At 34.8% G+C, this 21,154-nt stretch overlaps 1 pseudogene; it reads left to right on the plus strand.

Annotated features, from left to right (window-relative positions):
- The window catches only part of LOC149212649 (putative cellulose synthase A catalytic subunit 1 [UDP-forming]), a 107,675-nt pseudogene extending 87,035 nt beyond the window's left edge, over nt 1-20,640 (plus strand).
- Nucleotides 20,641-21,154: the final 514 nt, after the last annotated feature.

Here is a 21,154-nt window from a genome sequence, read left to right on the forward strand (position 1 = left end):
TAAAGAAAAATATCATCCTTGTCGCAATTTTGGAAGACCATGGCTGTGAAGTAATATTAATCAAAGGAAAAGTGTTCCTAAGACACATAGCCATGGGACAGGTGAAGCAAATTGGGGTTCGTGTGAAGAACTTGTATAATCTATATGTGGAAGACTATGTTGCATTAAGTACTAAGGCAGAGAAAGTGCAGGTCGCGATTTCGATGAACTTTGGCGCAAAATACTTGGTCATTTGCATCATGGTACCTCGAATATTATACAACAAATAACCACTAGCCTCCCTAAAGGAGCATTTAAGTAGTACGATGTATGTGTAGGTTTTAATCCGATACAGAAATTACCTACATACGAATTCTAAAACACAGAAAATAAATGATGTGAGAGCATAACACATAAAACACATATACACAGAGATTTTCCCCTGGATCAAAAAACCGGGACTACCAGCTTGATTTTTTCATTATGTTCCTTTCAATGTTATAATACATATTTATACATGCCGAAGCATCCAATACCATGTACCGAAAACCATCGCGTCTAATACCATGGACTGAAAACCATCACATCCAAAAACATGTGCGAAAATCATGCACAAAACCATAGGTGGGTCCGCCCATCCTAACATAGGGTCAAAAACCAAAATTTTCCAGGGCGCTGCCCTGGACCCCATAAAGTGGGGTTATAGGTACACCTCAAACCCCCTGTGACCGCCCCTACCCCACTACACAATCGGCGCAACGAAGGCGGGCTGCTCCCTCCCTCTGACCCCCCGATTAACTACGTGGGCTAGTCGTGGAAAGAATATAACACAACCCAAAAGTATGCAAAGGATGTACGTTGCCGAAGTACATAAAATCCACATTCCATGATCGTCACAACAAAGCACATGCAGTCCTAGAAAGGATCCACTATCATGTTTATGGACCTTTCTCGACAACCTCCACTGTAATATACAAATATTTTGTCAATTTTATTGATGACTTCTCATGGAAGTGTTGGATCTTCTTCATGTGGAAGAAAGATGACACATTATCCAAGTTCTTATAATTCAAGGCACTGGTTAAGAAAGAAGCTAGCAAGAAGGTGAAGGCTCTATTGTAGCAGCTGCAACACCCTCCAAAATTTTGGCCTGCACTTAAATATTGGAACCTACTATGGATATTGTGATCGATTGTTCCTTAGTCACTTATTGGTAAGTTTATGATCTCAAGCTCCCCTTTTCGATCTTAAGAGTCATTCATGCTTTTTTATTTGTTGGCATTATGATTCTGGTTTGGCTCTATGGTACAGGTGTTGTACTTGATGGAAACTCTCTTAAGTGGAAAAACTCTGTTCAAGCTCTCAAAATGATGGAAAATAAATAGGTTCACAGTTGCTTCATTCAAAAGGTGCGGACCCGTAGGTTCGTAGTCCAGGAAGTGTGGTCATACCTGCAGGCTATCCGTTCATAAGGTCCGGTCCCCCAGTTCACTCACTTCAAGGCAGAGAAGCACGCTCATGTGGGGTTTCTTATGTTTGGCCCGTGGTATTTAGCCCGTCGTTCATGATCCTATGGTTTTGGCCCGTGGTATAGGATCTAAATTATTGAACCCCGGTTTGGATCCCTTGTATTGGTTTTTGATGGTTTTGTCCCATGGTGTGAATAAGGGCTTGACTATAAAAAGGGAAGGAGATCACTTGGCTAGACACCTTTTGAAATTTGAATATCTTAAGATCTGAAATTTTGGGTTATCGGTTTTAAAAGCTAGATCTAAATCAAGGTGAAGTTTAAAGGTGAATCTATTGCTAAGTCGTGATCTCTCGGGCGCATGATCAGATCTGTGGATCTGACTGTCTGTGGCACATTGGAGGACTGTTAAGTTGGATCTATTCTGAGGTCCGCAGGCGATCCACGGCGTGAGTGCGGGGGTACGCAGCGCAGGCGAAGGCGGAGTGCGGGGGAACGCAACGCAGTAGAAGGTGCAGTGCGAGGTACGCAGCGTAGAGGAAGGAACAGTGTGGAGGTACGCTGGGAACAGAAGAACGCAGTGCGGAAGTTCGTTGTCAGATAGATAGTGCAGTGCGGATCTGAAGAGAAGTACGCAGGGAAGCAGAAGGAGTTGTTGTGGATGTACGCAGAGAAGAAGAAGCACTGAGTGCGGATCTGCGCATTTTAGACAGAGAAGAGCTACGGATATTCGCAGGCCTCTATTGGTGAAATTGCGGATCTTTCTTGAAACATTTGTTGGCTGTCTTTTATCTATTGCTGCAGAGTTCTGGGTTTAGATTTCTGGTATTACCTTTCTGTTTACAGCATTCTAAGAAGTTGGGTGATTCATTGGTTGATTGTATAAGGAGATTGGGTGATTTGCATGTACTTGATGATTATTTGATCTTCTTGGATCCAGTCTGAAAATTAATGAAATGTGGTCCTTAAAGAAGTAGAAGAGCAAAGGGGGTTGTAGCTCCCTTCCAGGAGAGACTGGAAAACGAGAGAGAGTTGTAGCTCTCTGCAGGTTGCAGCCTGTGTACTGGTAAAGGACTGCACCAGTACAAAATCATTGTAAAAGAAGTTTCTAATTGAAAGAAGATAGAGACATATTGCAACAGGTGGTTTTCACCCACATTGGGTTTCCACCTTATATCTGGTGTTCTTTGGTGTGACTATCTGTTTTTCTTGTTCTTGCTCATTATTATATGGTATTGACATACAAGTTAATCATCAATGTTTGAAGAATAATTTAAAGTATAAATCAGAATGGTATATTGAAAAGAATTTGATAATACTGATTCACCCCCCCCCCTCTCAATATTATTTCCAACAATATTTACATAGAATGTGTCATCTTTGGGCATGGGAGTTATCGCTTGTCATGCAAAAGGAGGTTTGCTTTTGTTCAAGGGGAAATATTTATGAGAATGGGTTGTCCTCACCACACAGACATGTTTCACTCTCATTTCACACACTCTTACACAAGTGTTGCCTTTATCCTCCCAAAGTCTATCATTAGAGTCACACTTATTGTAAGCTGCCACAAAGGTTGTTGCATTAAGAGAAGTATGTGCTATATTTTCTGGATGGTCTATGTTGTATCTCTAAGTTTTCAAGTGTGTGATTATAGTTACGTTACTGTTCACATCAGTTTCATTAATCCAACACTTAGCCAAATTTCAAAGTTTCCTTAGCAACCTAGCCTCATCCAGCTTTCCTGAACTCTGCAGTTCACATATGTAACCCTAAATACTTTCCATTTCTTATTGCAACTGTGAAATGTGCAGAAATTCCAACCTTCCTTAGCATTGAAAACTGCAAAGTGATTTCCTCCAATCTCCTTCCCTCAGTTGGTACCCACTGTCTCAAGAAATTGTGTAGTTTTGTCCCGTGACTAGCTAGTCTACCTTGCATCCTAAAACTGCATATATGTGTCCTCCTAGGGCCTCATCCCATAGTAGTGGCTTGCATCCTAAAACTATGTAAATGTGTCCCCCCAGGGCCTCATCCCGCAACAGTCATTGCCCGCTGAAACTACACAATTATGTCTCTTAGGGGCCATGAAGAATGATGACATGATAGATGACTCTCAAGGAGCTAAGGAGAAAAATAAGAAGACCAAGAAACCGAAGGTATGAGAGAATATCAGTACTGCATGAAGAGTCCATCTGATGCATAACCCTTTGGAGGCTAGGTATGGAAAACAAAGCACATCTTTTGAAATATACCTCTTAGTGTGGCTTAAAATGTTTCTTATCATTCTCGAATCATTTTGTCTTCAATGACACACATGGTTGAAAGAACTAAAAGTCATTCCATGTGTTTCCTCTTCATGTCTTGCTGCCTTTCACTTGTTTATTACATAACTTAGAAGATGAAGAGTATTACCATTTGTTTATTTAAGCTACAGAATTTGTGACCAACATGATCTTATGACTAACCAGGCATGATGCAAGGAATCATAAATGGGATGAAATATGTTTGATGATATGCATATAGTCAGTACACTCCTTTGCATTAATCCTTGCTTTGTATCTTACATGTACCCTCACTACTTATCATATTTGGCTACCTGCTGCCAGCAGTCTCTTAGCTCTTTCCTGACAAAGCAGGGGAAGGAATTTCCTTCAACTTGATTTATTCAAGGCTCTTCATAGAAAGTATAGAGATATGAGAAGGAGATGTAGAATCTCACTATAAAACTCTTGAAAATACTTTGCATGTTCAAATCTATCCAAACGATTACGTTGCCACTCAACAACATTGTCAATCTTGGAAGACTCAAGAAAGATCACATCTCTAGATATTATAAACTTCTTATTCACTTTATCATAGAGATGGTATTATTTGGAGGTATGAGTATCCAAAGAAGATACATTTGTGACTCCTTGCACTAAGTTTTTTTATCTATTCCTTAGGTATCAAGGCATAACAGGAGGAACCAAAAACCCTGAGATGCCTCACTAAAGGAATGTGGGCATACCACATTTCATAGGGAGCCTTGTTTCTGATAGCATGAGATGGACACCTATTATTTATATACACAACACATAGAACCACATCAGCCCAAAACCTTATGAACTTAACATGTGAACTATGCCAAGTTCATAGTGAAAGTAATACATTCTAGTGAACTATGTGTTGAAAAATGCAACAAGAAATTCTCATTTTGATTTTTCCTTGATTAAATTGAAAAAATTCAAATTTTCACATCAACAGACAACTTGAATGATGTTAACTTGTGTGACATGGCTTGTGTCACGTAGTTTACTCAGTAAATTTGAGTTGGAGGAGTTAGATTTCAGTTCTCCATATGTGATTGCTAGTTTGTAGCAATAAAGGTCGGCTTGTGTCACGTAGTTTACTCAGTAAATTCGAGTTGGAAGAGTTAGAGTTCAGTTCTCCATATGTGATTGCTGGTTTGTAGCAATAAAGGTCAATTATCTCAGGTTGTTGTCAGTTAAACTGGTTCTAACTTTTGGAGGAACTAGTGGAAGGTCATTTAAGCAGTGGGACTACAATCAAACTCAGTGATCATCTAGTTAAATGATTAATCTACCTAAGATAATTAGGGCATGTAGCGAAGTCGAGTTCCCTAAGGATGGTGGAGATTTCGAGGAAGTTTTAATTTCTTGTAGCTCACACAGTTGCAAAAACTTACTATAACCATAGTGGAAGAGGTAGCTTGAGTAGGAGCTTCTTGTGAAATTGGGGAGGGAATGATTGTTGGTACAATTAATAGCCTACGACCTGTTTGTTTTGCACCACACTTCAATGTTTTGGGCAAGGGTTTTGAGGGTGGATAAATTTTTTTGATACTTTTTGATCATGCATGTCCTCAATAACTATCTTGGGAGGTCTGTAATAGTTCGTTGCATGCACATCCTCACTAAATATGTTTTGGGATGTCTGTACTAGTTCCTTGAAAATTGTTGTTTGTCAAGGCTTAACTACTTATGATCTTAGGTGCTCACAACAGTCAACAGTTTATGGCACTCTCCAAATCACCATTCTTGAAAGGATCCAACAAAATGACTTGAGAGGAAGATGAGAAGCGCACACTCTTATTGGAACTAACCTAGAACTAGTGGAATCGGTTGATCCAAATGGTTTTAGAGTTGTACTATTCTAATTTGGTGGTTCAGATTGGCTAAGGTTGATCTTGTATTGAACTGACCTTAAAACACGAAAGTGACTAGTTCTCTACTAAACTGACTGATTCTAAAGAATGTAGTGCAACATAGAATGTAGTTGTGCATATTAATCCAAAGTTCTTATGAACTTTACCATGTTCATAAAATGATTGTTGTTCTCAACCTATCAATTTATCAATTTAACTTTGAGGACCAATAAGATAATTGATGGTCTTATTTGGCCTCTTCCCAAGGTAGGCAAACCATATCATTGATATTATTCATACAATATCTTTTTTCCATTCATTTATTTGATTCATATTTCCAAGATTTGAAACTAATGCTAGAATTAGTTTATAAACATTAAATGCTACCTATAACCATGAAAACATTGACCATAACCATGGAAACACTGAACAGGGCCAGATGGTTGTGTGCATGTTGGTGTGGTGTATAAGGAACAAGACACTTGTTAGTCTTCTTATTGCTCTCCTGAGAAAAATCAGTGACTACCTTCAGATTTAGTTGCAACTTCAGACTTCTTAGCAGGGTGCACAACCTCTCCTCTACTTTAGCTTGATAACCCAACTTCAACCAAGTATGCTGAGAAAATGTCATATTTTGATTCTTGTAACACTTATCCATTAAGTGGAGCACTTATTGGAACAAAATACCATTATGGGGATATTCCATTCTAGTTCAACAAGTTATATGATGTGGAACTATCCAAATAGAGAAAACAAAAGCTTTTTCACACTTATCAACTCTCCAGTTTTATTAACCCTTCAATCTTGTCTTCATGCAATAAAGCTTTAAAACAAAGCTAGACCTAATCCACTCCCATAAGGCATCATAGCCTATATGGGAATCTCTAAACCCACCCCATTGGAGGTGTCAATCCTGATTTCATGCATCTATTGGACTCAAGACAAGCTTACATATTGATTAGTCCACTGATATATCAAACTTATCCTCACGCAAGCAAATTGGAATAGACTAGAGGTCATGCAAATGTTGAAATGAAGGTCTTGGATGGTGGATTCCACGCACCAATACTATCTCATGTTGTTGTTTTTGGTACTTGCAGTATCATTTTAATGAAATGAACACTAACCTTCAAATAATCAAAATAACCATTTGTGATGTCAACCTTGTCAATATTATAACTTCATTTGTACTCTTATCACATGCTTATGTCTTTTCTTCATTGTTGTAATGCAATCAATTTAGTGTTTAGTTACAAGTCATCACCATAACAAAAACCATAGCAACTTTTAACCTTTAAGCCTAATTATTTCCAACACTAGGATAATGTTGTAATTTGCTCTAATATCATCTCTAACAAACCCAACACCTTGAGTGTTATCCAAGTGATGGGGTCAACTTCTTTGGAAACACACAAAGGGAGAGAGATATTATCACTTTAAAAATTAACTTCCTTACGATAATGACTATGGGTATCAATAGAGATGAACCCAACACCTTGAGTGTTATCGAAGCGATACGGTCAACTTATCTCAAAACACACAAAGAGAGAGAGATATTATCACTTTAAAAGTTAACTTCCCTGCAATAATGGCTACAGGTATCACTTGAAGTGTCATTTATGTAGTGATGTAGGGAATAGTGTCACATAGACCAAGTGATGTAGGATAGGGTTGAAAGGCTAGGTTAACTCAAGGGTTGGGCGCCGAGACTAATGGATTGGTTCCTGAGGGTCTTGTAGCACCTGAGGGAGGTCTGTAAATATTTGGTTAGTCGGTTCGACTTCCTTAACTGCACTTAGGGATTTTAATCATATCATAGTAACTCTTCATCACATGTTTACCCCGGTGGACCGATTATCACGGGTAAATGTGGGAGGAGGGCGTTACATAATATAAATCCTTTATTCAAGTAGAAGCTTGTGTATTTATTTGTCTTATGTTTGCATGCTTATAATTTCCTCTAACTAATAAGAACTTATCTCCACTTCGTCATGTAATAAAATTGTGTCCTAATTTGTGCAATGACGCACTCAACCATGCTAGACATAGGGTCATGACTCTTACAGATGCTTGTTTACAAAGGGAGACCCCTCTCGACTCCTTTAATGCAATTTCTACTCACAAGTGTATGAAATATACTGGATGACTATATGGATTACTATCAAATTATCACAATAGATTAACTTGATTGTGTGGATTTTTGTCTTCCACACTATGTTATTTGTCTTTACTGGACATATTATTTATATGCAAGATGGATATTTTATTTCCCCATGGTATGTTGGTTTCTCTTGGATGTAATTTCAATGGTAGTTTTGGTTCCATTGACAAAAAGTGTGGTCCTTGGTGCTCCTCCAATTGACCAACGTACTTCACTGGTTCCTTCTTTCAGACTTCAACCAAAAGACCCAATTACCAGGTTGTCGAACGATGTTGGTATTGGTACTATATTGTTCACTAAAATAACCTTTATTGCTACTATATTGTTGCAATTTTTTTACTCTTGGCTAATTCAATTTCTTTATTTCCTCTTGCCCCAACTTAGATACATATGTGTCACGTTTTCTTGTGATATTTCAATTATGAGATGAAGTAATAAACATACATATTTGTGAACACTAGGAAATCTATTGCATTTTGAAACTTTTTAGGTTGCAATTGTGATCAAACAATGTTGTGTCCAAACTTTATTTAACTTTCCAAAGATATCATATGCATGATTTAAAAGTAAAGACATATAGATAAACTAACTATGATATTCTAATATATTGTCAAATGTTCAGTGATGGTCTGTCTCCAGGGCCGATGAATAGTTTGAATGTTAAACATGCAACTTCAGTAGTGGTTGAACTTCTTTTATAGTTTTTTGCACTTGAATTTAATTGGTGGCAAGGAAGGACATGGATTGCAAAGGCTTCCTTTTGAATGTGTGATCTCGATTTAATTGGATGTGATCCAATGGCTAGGAATTTGTTTTTTGTTGATCCATGTGCTTTGATCTATTTTAATGGGAAATAGAATGGGTTGGGTGTCATTTATTGAAGTTATTGAGTTGGGTGTCATTTATTTAACACAGTGGGTTTAAATGTTATTGGGTTGGGTGTGATTATTGAACATAATGACTTTAAATGTTGAACAACACAGGAATTATGGTTGACATAAATTCACTTTTATTATGTGCAGGTATGGACATTTATTTGGGATACATAGCTTCAGTTCTCATGAGTGGGGGTTGACGTGACTGCTACTTTGTACTTCTAGAATAGACCATTTTGGAAGGATTTATGGTTTTATCTATTTTCTAGTTCGGTCAATATGATTTGTACTCTTAAGTATCAAGATACTATTTATGGATAGTTGTGGGCCCAGTCAATGTTTGGGGAAATTTTGGACATAAATTAAAACATATTTGCACTTAATATTATTTACTTTTTTTTAAATATTAATGGCACAAGTCTCGAATTGTGGTTTGGTGGGACTAGTACTATATCAATTACTGGTCCCTGCACAACATTAGACATCTCTCCCCTAGATGTGGGATACAAGATGGTTTTTCATGTGAAAAGAAAAACACTATGCTAGCCTACCAGATACTCGTGTTCATGTGAAAAGAAAAACACTATGCTAGCCTACCAAATACCCATGTTGATGTGTCACATTGTTGATCATGTGGATGTATGGGCAATGAGTTGTTTCATTGTTGAAGATGCAAAGGGTGCATATTTTCCACATTATATGTAAATGTAAAAAACATGTATTTAAATGTGTTATATTCAAATGCTAAATTTTCGTATATTAGTATCTATCTATCATTTTAATAATGTTTTCCCATTAAAGATTCGGAAAATTCTATTTATACATTTTTTTTAAAGTACAAATTCCTAGTGTTGTTTTGAAGTAACTAACACCAAACGTGTTTCAAAATTTACAATATATTTTTACGTGTTTCATTTGGTGATGCATTCCTTACCGTGACGAGAGACCTCATATTTTTCAGCCAAATCCCTAGCCATCATGATTTTTCACCCAAATCCCTAGCCCATTTTTCCATTGATACCTAATTATTCCATTTCTCTCACTCAAGACTAATTATACCAGCATAGATCCATCTTAACCACAAATCTAACTTGAGAAGAGAAGGATCAAATTTCATATGACTAATTATACTAGCACAGATCCATCTTAACCACAGATCTAACTTGAGTAGATAAGGATCAAATTTCATATTGTGTAAACTTATTTGAGAGTGCAAAAAACAACCTAATTCATCTTTTGTTATTGATATATTTTTAAATATATGTCAATATTAATTAATATTAAAATATTTTATTGATAACCTACATTGGATATTTCATTCTATACAACATTAAAATATTTTCTTTTAACAATTTTTTTTCTATATATAGATATATATGAAGTTGATATCACGTATTAAATATCTTGCATATTTTTTTTTTACTTCTAATTACTTTACATGAAATTATATTAGGTTATATGGACAATTAATTAAATAAGCATAACAGTTTTTTCATTTTTATTATAGTCGACATTGTTTTTCTATTTAGGAATGGATATACTTATACATTGCCTTCACATTGGATATTGGACTATCGAATGAGCATATAGACTCAACAATTTTTTTATTTATTAAATATTAAATATTATAAATTTCAAAGAGAAAATTAGATATATAATTTTGAATTTTCCACACAAATATTTTAACTTTTTATCTTTTTGGTTTATTAATTTTTCCCTTTTCATGATAATTATTCTTCTTCTCATGGTTTTTTTTGAAGGTCATAAATAAATATAAAAAAACTCATAAATAAATATTAATATCATTTTTTTCTTTAACTATGGAGGGTCTTTCATTATTCTTTTTTCTCATAATAATAAAGAAATAATATTTTTTAAGTATTATTTTGCTAAGGCGTAAATAATAATATCATTTTTTTAATTATTCTTTTTGCTCATAATAAAAAATAAATAATATTTTCAAAATATTATTTTGCTAAGGCTTACAATTTTTAAATTATTATTTTCCTCCTATTTAGTTTTTTAAAACATCTTAAATGAATACTAATATCATTTCTTTAATTATTTTTTTGTCATGTTTGCTTTTAAAAACATCTTCAATAAATACTAACACTATTTCTTTAAATTTGATTTGAATCACGTGTTTAAGTAAACATGCAATTACTTTCGCACAAAAAAATCCACGTCAAAAATATCAACTTAACACATGATAGAAAACAACATAAATATCGACCATCATCTCAAACCTCGCTATAACATCCACTTGGCATACCATAAGAAAAAAATCATTAAATAAAATTAACACAGCATTACATATTCCAATATTTCGTAACCACTACCACACATTAATAATTATTATATCAAGTACTTGGATTTGATTAACTGATGTGAGTTTTTCCCTAAGGTCTTAGTCCTGGTGATATTGAATGCATAGCCTTGAACTTGACAATTTGTAACTTTGTGTTTGGAACTTGGATTATTTTTTCGTGTTGGTGATCTGTGTTTTGCCAACCCAACTTGGATCTGATTCATTTACATAATATTATGCGTGGGTGTACCATTACCCGTTCTCAATTTTGCTAGAACCGAGGTGACCTACAACCCTTCCACCTGGTCACAATCATTGTTTTTTATTTCCATACCCTTAATCACACAGGTTGGGTGCATGGGAGGGGATTTAGGGTAACCAACTACCCCATTCCCTGCTACAGTCAGTCATTTACACTCCATCTGTTCGAAGGAGGAGGTTCCACTGTCGAGGGTTTGGTTTCCTGGTTTTTACACAGAAAATTATGCAATTCGTCATTCAGATATATTTCTTTGGCCTTGCTATCTCCTTTACATTGAGTCGAATGGAAGAGGTACAATGTTTCTGCAAGAAATTTAGTAGAATGGGTTCCAGTTTGGTTACAACAATAACCCAATTCCTTATGATATGTTCTTCCTAGATTTGAGTTTGGGCTAAGCTCAGTTGGAATGATGGAACCCGAAAAGTGCTTCCTCTGCTATGGCAACATAACCGACTCCCCTCAAGTAAATCCCTTATATTTTTCTGCTTTCCTCCATGATTTCGCACATATACTTCCTTTAACTATTCCTTACACATTTTACTGTCATTCCTTTCAATTGCAGGTTCTCTTGGACTGAGTTCAATGGGACTGGGAGGAGGCAGGGTTCAATGCTATTATTTCAGCTCCGGGTATTTCCTATTCTTACCTATTCAGCCACACTCTGTTGTTTGTAATGCCAAATGTTGTTAAATTCTGTAGGCTACATATTAGGGTTTCATCTTGCCCTTACAGTTTTATTTTTATTTTCCTCCTTTGTTCTTCTATCTGAGTATGAGGCTGGTCCCTTAATATCTACAGCTAGTATTATTAATGTATACTATAAGTTGATCAGATCTTTCTAGAGAAATTTTCTCCCTGAATTTGTTGCATGGCACATTTTGGCTTGTTTTGGTGTAACAATTTTATCTACAATCATAAAGATGTGGGTTTTAGCAAATGTAAGCGTTTTGTTAAGTTTTCTAGTGCTAAGGCTAAAAGTGTGCATTCCTTAAATTTTTGCTGTAATTCTTTTTTGTTTCAATCCAAGTTTTATATATATTTTAAATAATTGGTTCTATTTTATTTTGTTTGTGTGAATTACTATATTCTTTGCTCAAGACCCCATGTATATAGAATTACCAGGTCAGTTGTATATTCTTTTTTTCAGTTACATGATACAAGGAGGGAAAGCTTATGTTTTGATAACCCTTATTTTCTGTTTGAAATTAATTTATCATAAATAAATAAACCATAGAAAAATGTGTGTTTTTTATTCTCAAGTTAATCATTTTGAAGGCTTCAACGCATCTTCATTTTGGCTTTAACAACTACTAGTTTCCTTTTTCCATCCTTCCACCGTAAATAAGTTATTCATCTATGTTTATTTTCCCCTGTCTCTGGACTATTCCTTCGTAACTGACCCAGATTGATGACTAATTTGGTATAAATTACCGGCAGGTAATTTTTTTTCTGGTCATCCAATGCACTTTCTGAGTTTATGGTACTATAGAGGTTTACTTACAGGGAGTCTACCGACTTCGTTGTTTCAACAAAACTTTTGGATCTTTGTTGTTTACAGTCTCCCATAAACCCCTTTCCTCAGGTACTCGGTGCCGCTACAGATCATTCCTAAGTATGATAATTTTTTGACTAAATGAATTTAAAATACAATCAATCATAGATAAACATTTATTTTCAAGAAAAGAACACAAAATAACATTTCAGCTAGTTAAACTTCTCGAAAATTTAACTAGATTCTTGTTCTTTGACAAATTGAGCTTTTGTCCTGTTGAATTTTGTAGCAAAGAATCATTTTTAAGAACTCGTGATGAAATTACTGTTTCCTATACAGAGGAGCTCATGGCCTATAGGCTAATGCATTGTCTGAGCTCCTCTGCATCACTTTGACTAACAATGGCAGCAACTAGAACTTTTTCTTGTGTGGTTCTAGATCCCATTCTAGAAAAGGGTTTTGTAGGCTGCGAGTAGTTGTAGTTTGTTTGAACTATATTACTATCTTCTTTAATTAATATGGAGATATTATTCTGATCTGCTCTGAACTTATTGTTATCTCTGGTACCTATGTTGGTATGATATTTTCATCTGTGGCTTTACTAGTTTGTGATATACGATTATTGTTTTCTTACATCTGAATATAATACACATATTTTAGGCTTCATGGATACATGGTAATGCACTGGTTTCTTTCTTCCACAAGTCATTTATCTTGTAACCAATCTATTTATCTTGTAACCAATCTTTCTAATTCTTTTTGTTTTTCATTTTCAGTTTTGTAAAGTATGATTAAGAGAATGCTTGCATTCTCGAAAAGGGATTGTTGGGATTGTTTATGTTCACAGAATGTCTATTTTTGGCTAAAGAATATTAGTTGGTTGTGTACTTGTTAGGTATGGCCCGTTTAGACCTTGGACTCAATATATTTTGGCTAGAACTGGTGTTCGCTGGCAAAGAATGTGGTGGCAGTATGCTATAAATGCAGTCCTCGCTGATGTGATTGTTGCGTCGCACTTCTTGGATTTACTTTGGATCATGCCTGTATGGATCAACAAACTCATCTTTTGTTCTACTTATGGAAGTTGTTTGTTTGAAACCCAATGGTGTTGGTGGCTTATTTTGATTTCTAGAATGACACATTTTATGTGCTATAGTTATTGGTTGGATATGCTTCTTCTATGAATCTAAACACAGAGGCTAAAATTATCAGAAAGAATAACCACACTGTGCTGACCATAAGGTTGCAAAATTTTAACATACTTATTTACTGATACGTGGTGAATTACTACTCATAGACACACTTATCATCATCTGGCTGTCGGGTTATTCCAGATTTTGCATGTCTAGCTTTTAAATGATAATCCTGTTTATTCTATTCCATTCTTTCATGTGTCTGTTGTTATATTTCTCCCTTATTTAATACCATTTCCAAGGAAATTGTTAAGTTTCCCTTCTTATTTGAATTCTGGAGCACTGAGAATGACTATGGAGACCGTTCTAATTTTACTTGCTTATCATTTTCTTTGCTTGTAGCATTGAGTTTGACAATGGGTTGTCTAAGTACAGGAATGCTCGAAGAAAATACATTAAACTATATAGACTGAAGTTGGAGTGTCTGCAACAGGATCAGGTCAGTTGAAATGCAGGTTATATTGAGAATATATATATTTCTAAATTCTAAATTATTTTTTTGTAATTTTAAGCTTTAAAAAGATGTTGGTGAGTATCTGATGAGTTTGACTGTCTTGATAAAATCCAAACCAATTGTAAGTAATTATGTAGTATCTCATTTCAAACCTCTTTCATGTGTGTGGTGAAAAATGGCGTGGCTTTCTACTGAAACTCCAGTGTAACCATAGTGGCCAATTCAGTAAAACGAATGTTTCTACATGTTTTGATTAGGGATATTATTTTTTCTAAGCTATGAGAGTTGCAATTATTTTTTTTTAAATTTATATTTGTTATTATTATTTATTTAAAATATCATCAATCATTGATAAACATTTATTTTCAAGAAAAAAACACAGAATAACATTTCAGCTAGTTAAACTTCTGGAAAATTTAACTAGATTTTCAATCTTTTGGAAAGTTTGTTGTTCTAAAAATTATATCAAGTACATAGACATAATAAATTTCCTCAATAAATATTTAATCTATCAAATACATAGACATAAGAAATTTCCTCGAGAAATATTTAATTATCTTCATCTGAGAAAATATTCGCATATATTTTATCTGCTGTTATTTTTTGTTATTTGTTGTTATCTTGACCACAAATTTACAGAAGGGACCACTCTACCCTTCCAACAAGAAACTACCTATTACGCCCAGTCTTCTCCACCGTGCTCCTCAGTTCTAGAGCAGTCACAGAGTCAACAATTTTTCACAATAATTCACTGGCTTGAGGACTCTTGGTCCAACCCAGAATTATTCACAAAATCTCTCTGCATTTTTCTTTATAGATTTCCACTGGTCTCTCCAGCTCAAGAAATCTTTTTCCTTCCCCCTTTTTGACAGCGTCCTATCTTTTTTTTCTTTTCCAAAAGAAACAGGTAGGTATAACTGCCTTAACTGTCAACTTTCCGGTAAAAGAGAATTACCGAGGTTGCTTCTGTAAATTCAGGGACTCCACTAAATTCCAAAAACAGCTAAGTTAATTATTTTTTACTAATTCCCTTAGTGGTTAGCTGATTTACAAATTCTACCACCCTCATTGTAGTGTCAATATCCATCACTAGTTTTAAAATTCATAACAAATATAAATATAAATATATTTTGGTTTAGTTAATACATAACAAATATAAATATAAAATATATTTCGGTTTAGTTTACTAACTTTTTTTATATAGTTGATTAATTTATTAGGCCTTAGATGCTGAGGAAACTAGTTTTAAACTTCATAACAAATATAAATATAAAATATATTTTGGTTTAGTTTAGTTAATTTTTTTTTATAGTTGATTAATTTATTAAGCCTTGTAATTTTTTTTTTATTCATATTTGTTTTTAGATTTTTCTTGCATATTTGATTGGTTTAAGTTGTTTAGAATTTTTTAGAAATTTATTAAAATCACATGTTTGAGTTGAAAATTCTCTAAAATTCAAGTGCTCTGGAAATTTAGAAGATTTTCTAAAATATAAATCCATATATATAATTAAAAACTAATTTTACATAATAAAAAAAAAGAAAAAAAAAAATAATCAACGCAAAAGTCCAGAGACAACCATTCATTAGATTCATGTTATATTACTTAAATTTTAACATGTTACATTAAATTTCATGCTATTTAATTAATAGTTTTAATAGTTTTGTTGTCTTAATATTATTAAAAGATTAGTTATTTCCCATTTACAATTAAAAAAAAAATCAAATCATTTGTATGAAAAATTTCATAGAAATTATGTAAAAATGGTTTATTACACCACAAAAATTCTCCAGTGCACATAGACACACTTTGATATATATATATATATATATATATATATATATATATATAAACAAAAGACAATTTCGATTTTAACTTCTAGCCCCCTCCTACTCACCAAGTCTTTTCCCAACCAGAGCCAAAAAATTGTAATCTGTGGTGAAATTAATTAAATGTTGTTTCAAAAATTTGTAATCTCTTCTCAATTAATAAAATGTTGTTTCAAAAATTTGTAATCTCTGCTCAAAATAATAAATATGTTTCACAATCTTTGATTATTTCCTCTGTTTCGAGCTATACACAGTAAGTGAGAAGTGATAAGAAGCTAGTAGAAGTGATTGTTGAATCTGCTGTGGAGCTTTGTATTTGCAATGAATCATTACCACATTGAAGCCAAGAGGGCGTGTGGAGATGCTTAATCCCTTTCCCTTGGTTTTCTTTTTCTTTCCTTTAAGCATTTTTTTATCTTGCTTGCCTACATGCTACATAGTAAATTCTGTAGTAGAAATATGGAATTTTGAAGGAATTTTTTTGAGTCTTTTTAGTGAGGATGTTAAACAAGAGAAATGAACATAGATTTGTAAATTTTGCATAGTAAAAGTATACAGTAGAAGAGAAGGAGAGCCATCTCAGTTGGTCGGAATTGATATTTTTGTCAGTATAGTGGACCCTCTAAAGGAGCCTCCTCTTGTCACAATGAATATTGTTATGTCTATCCTTGTCGTGGATCATCCTGTCTATAAAGTTTCCAGCTATGTTTCTGATGATGGAGCAGCAACGTTGACTTTTGAAACCCTTTCAGAAACTTCAGAATTCACAAGGAAGTAGGTGCCATTTTACAAAAAATATAGTATCGAGCCTAGGGCAACAGAATTCTACTTTGCCCAAAAGATTGATTATTTGAAGGATAAAGTACAACCTTCTCCAGTGCACATAGACTCACTTTGATATATATATATATATATTAACAAAAGACAATTTCGATTTTAACTTCTAGCCCCTTCCTACTCACCAAGTCTTTTCCCAACCAGAGCCAAAAAATTGTAGTCTATGGTGAAATTAATAAAATGTTGTTTCAAAAATTTGTAATCTCTGCTGAAATTAATAGAGATGTTTCACAATTTTTTATTATTTCCTCTGTTTCGAGCTATACACATTAAGTGAGAAGTGATAAGAAGCTAGTAGAAGTGATTGTTGAATCTGCTGCCGAGCTGTGTCTTTGCAATGAATCATTACCACATTGAAGCCAAGAGGGCGTGTGGAGCTGCTCAATCCCTTTCCCTTGGTTTTATTTTTCTTTCCTACAAGAATTTTTTATCTTGCTTGCCTACATACTGCATATTAAAAGTCTCCAGTAGAAATATAGAATTCTGAAGGAATTTTTCTGAGTCTTTTTAGTGAGGATGTTAAACAAAAGAAATGAACACAGATTCGTAAATTCTGCATAGTAAAAGTATACAGTAGAAATATGGAATTTTGAAGCTTTGACTGGTTTGATAGAGAAGGAGAGCCATCTCAGTTGACTGGTGTTGATATTTTTGTCAGTATAGTGGACCCTCTAAAGGAGCCTCCTCTTGTCACAACAAATATTGTTCTGTCTATCCTTATCGTGGATTATCCTGTCGATAAAGTTTCAAGCTATGTTTCTAATGATGGAGCAGCAATGTTGACTTTTGAAACCCTTTTAGAAACTTCAGAATTCACAAGGAAGTGGGTGCCATTTTACAAAAGATACAGTATTGAGCTCAAGGCTCCAGAATTCTACTTTGCCCAGAAGATTGATTATTTGAAGGATAAAGTACAACCTTCCTTTGTTAAAGAGCGGAGAGCAATGAAGGAAAGTGCACATTAAAGTATCCAAATGTAAGAGCTACTTCTGTTGGTTTATTGGTTTTTCTTGCCCTTGACATCTTCCATCTTTGTGCCAATATCAGAGGGAATATGAAGAGTACAAGATCCGGATTAATGCTCTTGTGGCCAAAGCACAAAAAGTGCCAGAAGAGGGATGGACCATGCAAGATGGAACTCCATGGCTAGGCAACAACACTGGAGACCATCGTGGGATGATCCAATTATGAGATACTCATATTTTACCCCAGAGTCTTATCTTTCCTTTGTAGTCTATATGTAGTATCATAATTTTCTCTCCCTTTTGTTAACATGCTTATAAATATGTTGCAAGTAACGAAAATTAGTACTACTGAATTTTTCACTTTCAGCTTCAGGTATTATTAGGTCACAGTGGGGGAGTTGACAATGATGGTAATGAATTTCCATGGTTAGTTTATGTATCCCATGAAAAGAGGCCTGGTTTCCAACACCACAAGAAAGTCGGTGCAACTAATGCATTGGTATATTCCTAGCTCTGTACACATCTCTCTTTTTCTTCTGATTTCCTCATATCAAATTCATTAATTATTATGCTGACGCTAATGATTGCTATCCATTGCTCCACTTAGGACCGAGTGTCTATTGTCCTCACAAATGGCCTCTTTCTATTGAACCTTCATTATATAAACAACAACAAAGCTATTCGTTAGGCAATGTGTTTTCTAATGGATTGAGTTCTTGGGAAGAAAACTTGCTGTGTACAGTTTCCTTCGAGATTTGATGGCATTGATCGACACGATCGATTGTAACACTGTGTTCTTTGATGTAAGAAATTATGAACACCCAAAATGTTTTCTTATATGCAATTATGCAATTTTCATATAATTTCAGCTTGGCATATTAATTATGAAATCTTTGTAGATCAACTTGAGACATTTCGATGGTATCCAAGGGCCTGTTTATGTGGGTACAGGGTGTTGTTTTAATAGAAAATCACTCTATGGTTATGATCTAGTTCTCATTGAGAAGGATCTTGAACCAGCATGCTTCTTGAGATGTTGCTCGGGATCTAGAAAGAAGAGCAGAAAAGCAAACAAAAGGTATGATGACGATAAGAAGAGAACCAAGCGAACTGAATCTACTATACCCATATTTAGTTTGGAAGACATAGAAGAGGTTGTTGAAGGTGAGTCCAAGTCCAAACCAGTGATTTGTATTTTTTGACAACTCGTTTACCCTTAAACATTGTTTGCCCTCACCCTTCTTTGAAATTGCATAATGCAGGATTTGATGATGAGAAATCATTTCTCATGTCCCAAAGGAGCTTAGAGAAAAGATTTTGTCAATCTACCCTCATGGAAAATGGTGGTCTTCCACAATCTGCAAATCTTGCTTCTTTATTGAAAGAAGTCATTCATGTTATCCATTGTGGATATGAAGACAATTCAGAATGGGGAAAAGAGGTATGAGTAGAGGTGGATCTGCATCTATTTGATGATGCTGTTGATTTTTTTTTTAGTTCATCGAATTAGTTTTTTCTATAGTAAAGTTGTATAAACATTTTTCGTGAATGTGCATAAATTCTCTTTAGAATAAGCAACATTTTATTTAGGAAACCAAGCACCAGGCAACTGTTCTTGAAGCAAATATCTAATATGAATGGGTTCTCATATTTTGTGCAGAGTGGGTGGATTTATGGTTCTGTCACAGAAGATATTTTGATTGGGTTTAAAATGCATGCTCAAGGCTGGATTTCAATATACTGCATGCCTGCACGTCTTGCATTAAAGGGATTTGCACCAATCAATCTTTCAGATCATTCGAATCAAGTGCTCCGATGGGCCCTTGGTTCTGTTGAAATTTTACTGAGCAGGCATTGTCCAATTTGGTATGGCTACACCAATTGCAGAGGCTAGCATACATCAATACCATAGTTTATCCTCTCACATCCCTCCCACTGGTTGCATATTGTACCTTGCCAGCTATTTGTCTTCTTACAGGGAAGTTTATCATTCATGAGGTAAGATTGTCAACCCTTACTGACCTTAATCTTGTCAAGATTTACTCACCTCTAATGCAACCTGTCGTTTAGATTTTTTTTGGATTTTGTTCTCATACAATTCTTCACATTTTTCCCCTGATTTTTATATTTATTTTGATATGCAGATTAGCAACTTTGCAAGTGTGTTCTTCATATTTTATTTCCTTTTTTTACAACTGCTATTCTAGAGCTACGCTGGAGTACATTTGGCATCGATGAATGGTGGAGGAATGATCAATTTTGGGTTATTGAAGGTGTATCAACACGTCTATTTTCCGTCTTTCAAGAGTTACTGGAAGTTCTAGCAGGGATTGACCCAAAATTTACTGTCACATCAAAGTCTTCAGATGAAGATGGTGAATTTCCTGGTGAGTGGTCTTCTCATCCCTCCAACTACTTTTCTTGTGGTAAATCTTGTTGGTGTAGTAGCAGGTGTTTCCCAAGCTATCAATAGTGGTTATCAATCTTAGGGTCCATTGTTTGGAAAACTGTTTTTCTCTCTGTGGGTGATTGTTCATCTTTATCCATTCCTCAAGGGATTAATGGGTCACCAGAACTAGAAACCAACAATAGTTATTGTTTGTTCAATTCTTCTTGCGTCCATATTCTCCCTGCTTTGGGTGAGGATAGATCCTTTCACATCAAACACATGATCATCATCAAACACACAACAATGTGGTGTAAATTGCTAAAACCCCTGTTAGTGTTCGTTAGCAGCAAATGAGGAACTAAAAACACATCTGAGGGCCAAGAATATCTCAAATTAGTTTGTATCATCTGTAGATAATAATATTTGAGAGGGAGGGGCTTTAAGCATATTATTTTCTAGCTAGTTCCAGCATAGGGTCTAAACCTTGTACTTTGTCTTTGATTGATAGTTAAGATTGTACGGTGTAGTTGGTTCTCTGTTTCAACCAAGACAGCTGAGGTTTACTTGGATTCATCTTTGTTCTAGAACTGATCTGATGCCATAGAATAGTGGGCAATGGATTATATGGTTTGATATTGAAGAATGTATTTTTCAAATATTTATTCATTTTTAAGTGGCATTCCTGTCATGGACAAAATTATGGCACGTCTTAATTGAATCTCATATTTTTTAAAATGTGAAGTGGTCAATATCAAATAATTGTGTCATGTAGGAGCACTGGTAGTTATTAAGATTTT

This window comes from Pinus tabuliformis, chromosome 1_1 (assembly GCF_031772625.1).
Source record: "Pinus tabuliformis cultivar Carrire ecotype Pingquan chromosome 1_1, CPIR1, whole genome shotgun sequence".
In the NCBI taxonomy this organism is placed as follows: Eukaryota; Viridiplantae; Streptophyta; class Pinopsida; order Pinales; family Pinaceae; genus Pinus; species Pinus tabuliformis.